We start from the raw sequence: 8466 nt of genomic DNA, 5'->3' as shown, positions 1-8466 counted from the left end.
GTTCAATGCGCTAGGACAGCAGTCCCCAACCATTTTGGCACCAGGGACCGGTGCTCCTATGAGAACCTAATGCCTGGTGATCTGAGGTGGAGCTGAGGCGGTGCTGGGAAGCTTGGATCATTGGCCCACTGCTCACCTCCTGCTGTGCAGCCCAGTTCCTAACGGGCCACTGACCAGTACTGGTCTGCAGCCTGGGGGTTGGGGACCTCTGCATTATTAGGGAGGCTACCTACATATTTCTACAGGCTTGTATTTCACAAACTTCTAGTAGAAAAATTAGGTAGGGGAAACTTATCAGTAAAAGTGTTAGCTAATATTGTTGAGTGCTTAAGTGTCCCTGATTGTTTTACTTGGATTAATCTTAAACCTTACAAGCACCTTATAAGATAAGAATGATGACTACAACCTCATCTTATAGAAAAGGAAACTGAGGCACAGAGAGGTTAATGGCATGTACAAAATCTCGTAGGGGTCAGTGTGGACCCAGGCAATCCGATTCTAAAGTCTAATCCACTTAAATACCACACTATATTGTGTCCCATTATTTTTATTGGTAATAGAGCTGGGTAAAACATTAATCTGAAGCCCCCAGTGGTTTTGTAGAATACGATATGATAGCACACATTTTGTTCGTTTACTTTCAATTTTATTTTATTTATTTCTTTTCTCTTTTTATGCCTACAGCACCTGGTCTTCCTATGTGGTCTTCCATCTGAGTACTAACCAGGCCCGACCCTGCTTAGCTTCCGAGATCAGACGGGATCGGGCTTGCTCAGGGTGGCGTGGCCGTAGATGTCCATTTACTTTCATTTCATCCATGTGGTAGCTAAGAGGCTTTAATACCATTTTACAAATGATAAAACTGCAGTGAGAAGCCAGGGAAAGTCTATTTCACAACTGAGACGGGGCACTTGGGGTTAGGGGCTTAGAACTAAGAGCTCTAATTTCATATTAGAAGGGATTAATGCCATCTTCACGCACTGAAACGGGAAAGAAGGAAAAGGCCAGCTCCTTGTTCTCAAAGCGATAATTAAGGAGGAGGAGAACCAGAATGGAATGCCATGAGAAGACTGAACGGGGCATCATGCAATGCAGCATCACTATGCTCTAAATGATAGACTTTCCGCAAACTACATTCCCATGGGCTCCTAAATTTGAAAACGGACTTAAGAAAGAATGTTACTGTGAAAACTTTAATGAGTAAAAAGCCTTTTTGATCTTATAAAATCAAAAGAATCTATCACATTCCAACCGCGTTTCAATCATCGGACCATAAAGACTTGGCTGGGTATACATGTGGAGAGGAAACAGAAATATTCCAGAATAACTCTAGGTAGATCAATACATCTGCTTTGACTCTAAAACTGGATTCTCTTTCTGGGTCAAAAAGTGACTGTCTAGGTTCTTCTGGAAAAACTGAACACAAATTTATCAGAATCGACATTCTATAGATGACAAGACGCTGAGGAATGGGGAGCTTTAGAGGAGAGTATATAAAAAAAAAAACCAAGGTTGACCAGTGTTCTTGAATGGGGAGTCTTTCACTTTCACTGTTAAAAGGGAAAGAGCAGGAGGAAATGAATAATTATCTTCATGAGAAGGGGTCAGGGGTGGTCTGCTCACCGAGAGCAAAGCCAAGGTCAATGGTTGCTGTCTTTTGGCACCATTAACCACAGCTCTTGTTTATGCAGTTTGCATTCTGACTGCTGAGGAGTTTTAAGCTATTCAATGAATGTCTTCTGTCATGTTCATTTTCAAAAGGATATAATTTCCTATCTCAACTGTAACATACCAACTTTCAAAGGAAGCTACTGTGGGTAGGTGGTGATGGCACTGTGTTTCCTAACTGGTGATTAGCAAATTTATTGCATGATAAACCATTTTCAGTGCAGTTTTGAAAAATAAAAACATGCTTCTTCCTGAGTAATTAGTTGCTCTTTACCGCCAACAAACTGTAATTTTTATTCCTTTTACACAAGCCCATTTATTAGGAGAGAGAGCTAGCAAGCATTTATGCTTTTGTGTTTATACTGCAAAGAAGACATGGCATCGAAAACCTGCTATGAGAATTCTGAATGCTGTTATATTTTTAAATCCACATTAATTATAGATCCACTTATTCTTAGAAAAGACAGGAATTGCAGCAGGATGGTGGGGAGAGGGGAGGGATTCGGGTATAAATTGCCTCCCAAGGACCCCACTGAAATTTCCATAACATTCACCACATGACACTGATCTGTGAAAATTGACATGAGGATTTGAAAATTGGGACCGAGGGAGCCCAAGCATAAAATAACTTCAATTTTGCCTCTCTCTGTCTCTCAGAGGAATAACGCGTAGGACTGACCAACACAACACAAACAAGCGAAGAGGGAAAAAAAAAAAAAAATCCAGGGAGAAGGATAGGAGTTATTAAGGAGAAAACACACTTCTCACTCACAGAGAGAAAGGATGATCAATGGATTTAGTCACAGAGAAATTCAAGCAGAAAATTGCTGCTGTTTTTTATCTGAACAGCAGAAAGTTTAACCAAACCAGAATTCTCAAGTCTGAGAAAGGCAGCTACAACTACCTGTGGACAAAAGAGATGGCAGTTGGTTCTCTGCACCAGAGGAAAACGATCCGGCCCTCTCTTACTCTTTGATTATATAACGAGTAGATTTTTGCATCTGAAATGCCCTAGGTCAAGGCTAACATTCATTAAAGTCCCAAATAGTTTCAAAGTCTGTGAAACAAATAATCTACTTGGTTCCGATGCCTGTCCTTGGATGAAAATAATACCCTAAATAGTATCCAAAATGAATGTGAAAATGGTGCACAGTCCACGGACAGTCTACCTGCTAAGAATGACAGATGGGAAATCATTCCTGACAAAGGAAAATGTAGCAGCCATTCCTCACCTGGCAAAAATATTTAAAGAGCAGCTCAGATTACACTATTTTGACAAATGCACCTGTAAAGTCTGAGGAAAACAGAAGGGTTAAAAAAAACAACAACAAACCTTCATTTACTCAAGCCTTTGGCTGACCTGGGTTACTTCAAATGTAAGAAAATGGAGAACTCAATTACTTGAACTACATACTTTTGGGTGAGAAGCAGTTAGCCACACTTGGAGAGTGACTTCAAAGAGTGTCATTTCCAGCATCAGGATTTTTAGACCTACTGGAATGAAGAGAGTATTTCATGTGAATACCTATCTGCTAGTCCTCTGCGAGAGAAGAAGTAAACGATTTGACTTTCCTCTAAAATAAGTTTAAAATGTTTGAATACTATTACAGAGTATAAAAGCAGGTCTGAAACAAACAAAAACATAGAACTTTAATTAAAGCCCTCAGCCCTTGGCACTTATATGATATTAGGGAAGTGACTTAATTTCTCGAAAGCTCATTTTCTTCCATAATAAACCTAAAAAAGAAGAAGAAAAGAAAAGAAAAGAAGAAAAAGAAAAAAAAAAGAAAAATCTACTTAAGGTAGCTGGAAGAAATAAATTAAATAAGCTATGGAAGGTTTGCATCCTATAGTAAGTGTTGAATGAATATTAGCCAATAATATTTTATTTTAATATAACTTTAGAAGTTTTACTTCATGCAACCTAACCAATAAAAACTCTTAAATCTGAACATTAGAGTTTGCACGATGTTTTCATATCTATTTTTTTCTCACTTGACTCTTGCATTAATTCGGGTAAATCTGGCTTCGGTCACCAACAAATCTTGAAACTTCAGTGACTTAACATAGAAAAAACCTTTATTTTTACTCTCATAAACGTCCAACACAGATGCTTCTGGTTGGGGCACAGCCTTTATCATGGTGACTTGGTGTCCCAGATGCCTAATGTGCGATCCTGTCATTTTCTAGGGCCTGGAAAAATTCTGTGTGTGTTCAGCTGGCATTTGGGAAGTCAGCGTGGAGGGCTGCTCAGGGGAGGTTTTTATCAGACACATCCTTCCACTTAAATTCCGGTGACTACAAATCCCATGACCCCATCGAACCGAAGGGAAGAACGGGAGCTGTTACAGGGAGGTCTGTGCCCAGGAGCCGCAAAACTGTTTCTGCCCGAATCTTCCCTGACAAGCCCAAGGCTACACAGACTAATTGTGCTTCCTCTTCTTATAGAGGAGTAGGACTGAGAACAGTAAGATGACTTCTGCGAAATCGTAAAAAACTCGAGCTCGTTAATTTTTCTTCCATACCCCTCGGTGTGCCAGCGAGGGTAAAGATGGCTTGAGAGAGAAATGGGGACATAGGCAAGGTCATCAGGGCTCTTGTCTGTGCCTTCTTTTCACTCTTCTTGTCCAGCTTCAAGGGGCTTGGGTCACTTTGGCCAGGGAAGAAAAGAATGAGACAGACCCTTTCGCAGCAGCATTTTTAAGGGCCTAAAGTTTTCCCCTACCCCTCTAGCAATCATGATTACTAAGAGGGGAGAGAAAGCCACATCGTCAGGAGGGGACAGTGTTTGAGGCTTGGAAAAGAACTGAGAACCAGCTCACACCCTGGCTGGGTAGTGGGGCCTCTTGGGCTCGCTTCTCTTGTCCAGAAGAGCAGCTGCTTTTCATTTCCTGCACATCAGAATCCACAAAGGGATGATACGGAAGTGTTAAGACCCAGCTTGCTCTGCCACCTTTTCTTCCAGAACTGTCCACATAAGAAGGACAGAGCTTCTTGAGTTACCTAGGGGCTCAGAGATTCCACCAGGTGTCATTTTAAAACGTGCTAGGAAATTGCAAGCCTGTGGCCGGAAAGGTCTCATTTATCATCTCAGATGCTTTTAGGGCTAGAAATAAAAGAAAAAAAGAGGGCAAAAAAAAAAAAAAAAAATCTCACAAGATTGTGCACGAGAGGCATTCCCTTTTCTCACCTGGAATAGATACGAATAAATATTCAGATGGCGTAAGATAAAAGGCAACTGGAGTTTACTGCTAAAGAGTCTAAATTCTTTTGCCCAAAAGACAGTTATTTTCTTTCACCTCAAACAACTCCAGGATATTGCCCCGGGGCGCTGGGAGTATTTTGTTATTTTTGGTGTGAAATATTATATTCCCTGGTGGAGGTACGGGAGATTGTATTCCTGTCCATTGATTCCCTGAGTTGACACAGCAAGCCGTGCCGGTGACCCCACCATTCGGAGTTGCATCCAAATGTGGGGCTTTTCTGCTGAAGATTCAAGGAAAATCCCAGAGACTGGAAGAGGCCACCAGGAGTCAAGGCATGGGAGCATCTGTGAGCTCTGCAGGGCAGGGGTGGGCCTGTCACGTGGCCACTTCCTCACCTGCTGTGATGGTCTGTGAGGTCTGATGAGCTGCTCGGCATAGGGAGTTGATAAAAACCCCCATAATTCAGGCCACTTGCCAATCAGTGATCACGGGGATTGAATCAGGTGAAATATAGTCTCCACTGAGTTTCCCTCTATTCTTACATATAAATCAATCTCTTTCTGCTGGTGAAAATAAGCTGGCATGAGAACACAGAAAGATGTGTTCTCTTTTTTTATTTTTTTTTAACACTTTTTTTTTTCCCTACCATCATGAGAGCCCTGATACATCTCAGAAACACACAAACTTCTAGGGAGGGCCGATGGTATGAGAAGAGAGGTACAGTATCAAATTTCACCGAAATGTCTCTCCTCTGGGTTCATTTATTTTTCACTTCGTGCTGCATTGGGTCTGTGATTTTCCCTAAGATGAAGATCTACAAGACGGGCTGTTTGCATGCTCTGGATCTCATTTATTAGGAAGTGAAGTACGTAATGGTGAAAAATAGCTCCACGGGTTTTCTCCTTCTCTGGGGTATCTCTGCCACAGCACGGCTCACTGCACACACAGTCAGCCACCAAAATAAATGGAAGGGGAACCGGGCCGGGGATGCTCAGCGTGGAGACCCTCCTCCACACCTGCTGGAAGTCGCAGACAGCCCGCCCCCTCCTCTCTGCGCAGGCGTTAGGCTGGAGGAGGGTCTGGGGGTCACTAGCATGGCGCCTGCAAAGACATGTGTGAGCCCCACGCCCAGTCATTTATTTTCCTGAAGGAGTGTGTGTGTGTGTGTGTGTGTGTGTGTGTGTGTGTGTGTGTGCGTGTGTGCGTGCGTGCGTGCGTGCAGTCAACACTCAAAGGCTGATGGAGCAAAGCGGGCTTCTCCGCCTCCCAGTCTGGGGGACGCATTTCTCAAGTCACCTTGAGGACTCACCAGCAATGAGCAGAAAATCCCTTAAGTGCAGAAAAAGGTTTTAAAGATGGTGGGAAGAAGAGACTCGGAGTTTGATTTTTTTTTTTTAATTCTTTATAAAGTACATAAATAATTTACACTTCTGCGTTTCTAGCTATGTAAGAAACACCCTTCTCCATTGACACGCCTCAAAGCTCTTGTGACCCCTATGATAACACTGATATTCTGGGATGCTGAGATACGGAAATGACGCCTCAGAGTCTTGCAGTAGGTCCAAGAGCGCAACTCCTACACGAGTCTGTTTAGATCCTGTTTTCCACAAGGCAGAAACCTTGGCTTTTCTGGCTATATCATTGCTATTGATCCATATTAATGTACTTGCACTGTGTGTTCAGCTTTTTCTTAAGCACTAGGAAAGAAACACTTTCCAGGAAAGATAAAAGGTGTAAGGAGAGAGGTAAGTAGTATGCTATGATGCCGTTCAGTAAGCTTGAAACACACACACACACACACACACACACACACGCACGCACACACAGAAAAAGACAGATTTTGAGAGCATGAGTGAAATAGGGCCTGAGACACATCTGCCCATCACTGGGTGAGGCACTCTGTGTCACCTGACTCACTCAGCTTCACAGCACCTCTGAGATGCTGAGGGATATTAGGATGCCCATATCACCAGAGAGGAAACAGAGAAGCTGAGAGAAATTAACTAGTTTGCCGAAAGCCCCACAGCTCATCGATGAGAGAACCACCATTTTCACCCAAGTTGAGATGCCACGATACCCAGCTGAATCACAGTGGCACCCACGTAAGGCAGAGACCAGGAGACTGACTTGAGCATAAAAGCACTGATGGTTTCTCCAAAAACAATTACTCAGCTATCTTTCTCTGCAAGGAGCCTGAGTTGCCTGCAGATATGTGCCTGCTCTGGATTTTTAAAAGCAAGTAGAAGCCCATTCTACCCCCTTATGTGGATGAAAGCGAAGACCAAGTGAGTGAAGTGACTTTTGCAGGGCGGTATAGATAGTAAAGAAGTTGAGATTGGTATCTGGGTCTTCAAGAGGCCTCGCTGCTCTTGGCCATGAGGCAAATTAGCGAGGGATTCTGCTATTCCTTTGGTTGCCAGGATCGACTCCACTGTTCTAGAAGTACAGGTATGATTGGCCCCCTGTCTTACCACCCATACAAGGCCATTGGTGAGGGTCACAGGAGGAGATGCATTGGTAAGTCACGAACATGCTAAGCAGGAAGAGACCCTCCGGAAGTTCAAGACTTTTACTGGATGTGCTGGTTATGCTGTCCACCTGAGCCGAATGCAATTCTGTTCTTGGTTAACCGATTAGGTATTACTTCCTGGCCATTCTGCCATCAAGTTGTTGCACGGGTTCATTTAAAAGGGGTTAGATATCATATAGCTTCAATTTTAAGAGTTTCTTTTCATGTTTGTCTAACATAGTTCCATCTCACTACTGACAGATCCCTTCTAGCTTTATGGATCATCTGCATAATATTAATATTTTCCACCCTAAATTATGTATACCTCAGTGAATGCTAATAAAAATAGCTTATTTACTTTTAAGATAAAGATAAGAGATTTTTTTGCAATCATTGTCTCTTAAGTCTTTATATACTTCAATACAGCTTGATTTCAAGAAAAGGAAGGAAGGAAGGAAGGAAGAAAAGAGAGAAAGAGAGAGAGAGAAGGGAGAGAGAGGGGAAGGAAAGAGACAAAAGAAAAAAGAAATTCAAAGATGCTAACTGTGAAGGCCTCCAACAGTACACTCAGAGAGGTGAAAAATGAGAAGTTGAAAATAGGGTCGCAAATTCTGAAACTTATTTATGGCAACAGCAAATATTTTAAAATTTAATTTTAACTTCAGAGAAGTTACAGAAAAAAAACAAAACAACAAAAAAAAAAACTCTAAGTTTACAATCCAACCCAGTGATCATACCTCAAATGCACTAATCTTGGCAACTGAAAACAAAATTATAGGGTAGGAACAACCACACAAAGTAACCCTTATTTGTAATTACTATAAGTGTGGGACAAAGAAAAAACATCCATGCCAGCGTTCTAAGAACTTCTCAGCCAAGAGCACCTGGGGCTAAATTGTGGGTGCTTCAAGTCGCTGCTGCTGAAGGCAGGGAATGGCAGAAAAGCCACCTTAGGACACATGCTGGACACAGCGGCAGATCTGCCCCGTGAAAACATATCCCTCCTGCTCCAGCTATGTTCCAAAGCAGCCTCCACGTTTTACGACAGGCAAGGTGGTGATGGGAGGAAGGAGGGCTTCACCA

General features: G+C 42.5%; 1 pseudogene; it reads right to left on the bottom strand.

The window, feature by feature from the left end:
* Positions 1-675: 675 nt before the first annotated feature.
* LOC111738060 lies at positions 676-794 on the bottom strand (annotated as a pseudogene).
* Positions 795-8466: the final 7672 nt, after the last annotated feature.

The sequence above is a fragment of the Pteropus vampyrus genome, unplaced genomic scaffold (assembly GCF_000151845.1).
Source record: "Pteropus vampyrus isolate Shadow unplaced genomic scaffold, Pvam_2.0 Scaffold34, whole genome shotgun sequence".
Lineage (NCBI taxonomy): Eukaryota > Metazoa > Chordata > Mammalia > Chiroptera > Pteropodidae > Pteropus > Pteropus vampyrus.
Note: the sequence above shows the minus strand (reverse complement) of the source record. Positions and strands in the feature narration are given on the sequence as shown.